This window comes from Arachis duranensis, chromosome 1 (genome assembly GCF_000817695.3).
Source record: "Arachis duranensis cultivar V14167 chromosome 1, aradu.V14167.gnm2.J7QH, whole genome shotgun sequence".
Classification (NCBI taxonomy): Eukaryota; Viridiplantae; Streptophyta; class Magnoliopsida; order Fabales; family Fabaceae; genus Arachis; species Arachis duranensis.
In genome coordinates, this window is record NC_029772.3 from 23,155,462 (window position 1) to 23,157,486 (window position 2,025).

Consider the following 2,025-nt stretch of genomic DNA (forward strand, 5'->3'; position numbering starts at 1 on the left):
ATATACTAAGTGTTATGTCATATTTATGTAAAAGGTACTTAGGACGATTGAAGTAATACATGCGTAACAGGGCACAAGCAGAAGGCTTAATTACGGAGGGCTATTTATCCGAGGAGATTTTGACATTTTGCTCTAGATATTTGGATAATATTGAGACTAGAATCAACCGACCAGCACGAGTTGACGATCAACCTGTTGATATTACAAACAATACAGGATGTAATATGTTCCCAGAAATTGGAAAAGGTTCAGGGGCTGTATCACATTTTGTACTGACCCCAATGGAAAGAGATTAGGCATTGTCATGTGCTAGTCAATTGCAAGGCCATCGCTCCATTTATTGAATAAGTATGCACATGTAATCATTAAGCACGATTATAACCAATTTCAAACACTCAGTCGTTGGACTAATCTTGTTATGTCTTAAAGTACATTTAGGGCAGAAACCAAGCGAAAATTATAAGATCAAACAAGGTCGCAATCTAAGATAGATCGTGTTGTGCATGCAGAATTTTCTCGCCGGTTCAAGCGTGAGGTTCGTAGAAATTTAACCTGACCAACTTATTTGTGCCCTAAAATTATAAATTATAAATTCAAATTTTTTATACGAACAAACTCTAATTTATGGTGTTAGGTTCCAATGGACATTACTGTACATTCGAAAGAAATGAAGTTGCTGGCATGTGGTCCCATGCTTCAGGCAAGACATTTTGGGGCATACAACGTCAATGGGTACAAGCTTAGAACTATCACAAAGGAAGACGGGCTGAAAACACAAAATAGTGGAGTTTATGTCTCATCCAATACAAGAAGTTATGCCAGCATGCATGACAACAGAGTGGCTGTTGGTAGTGTTCCATATTATGGAAAAATTGTGGACATAATTGAACTGAACTACAACTGTCATTTCATAGTGGTTTTGTTCAAATTTATTTGGACTGATACAACTATGAGCAGAGGAATCAAACAAGACTATCTGGGCCTTACCAGCGTTAATTTCGCTCATCCAATTCACACCGGTGATCGAGAAGAGGATGAACCATACATATTGGTATCATAAGCTCATCTCGTATACTATGTACGTTATGAAGTAGATCAAGAATGGAGAGTAGTGGTTCATGTAAAACCATGAGATTTGTATGACATGGGAGCAGAGAATGAAGATGTTGAAGCTGCTTTTTCTCCTCAGCCCGGGTTGAACATGTCAGCAGCAAGTGACATCAGTGATTTACAGTTGACAAGGGATGATGATATAGAAGACCCAGTAGCAGATGTTTCTGATAGCATCGATTATGTGGCATAGTGAAAATATGGCAAAACATGTACATCATTTTTAAAGTATATGTGTGTGTTTGATAAGCTTAACAGTATTTATGATGTACGCAGTTTGCTAGTTACATTACTATCTGTGTTTTTGTATTTGAATTAAGTTTTCATTTTAAGTTGATTTTCATGAATACCACCAGTTCCTAATTTTTTACAACGACTTTTGCTTTTAAAAGTTAGTTTTCAAGGCTTTGTTGTTCTCATCATCATTGTTATTGTTCTTAACCTCCAATAAAGAAAATTATGATATCGAGTAAATTATCTTGAATTATGATGAGCGGATAATTTGTACGCTTTTTGGCATTGTTTTTAGTATGTTTTTAGTATGATCTAGTTAGTTTTTAGTATATTTTTATTAGTTTTTAGTTAAAATTCACTTTTCTGGACTTTACTATGAGTTTGTGTGTTTTTCTGTGATTTCAGGTATTTTCTGGCTGAAATTGAGGGACCTGAGCAAAAATCTGATTCAGAGACTAAAAAGGACTGCAGATGCTGTTGGATTCTGACCTCCCTGCACTCAAAGTGGATTTTCTGGAGCTACAAAAGCCCAATTGGCGCGCTCTCAACGGCGTTGGAATGTAGACATCCTGGGCTTTCCAGCAATATATGATAGTCCATACTTTGCCCAAGATTTGATGGCCCAAACCGGCGTTCAAAGTCACCCTCAGAATTCCCAGCGTTAAACGCCGGAACTGGCAC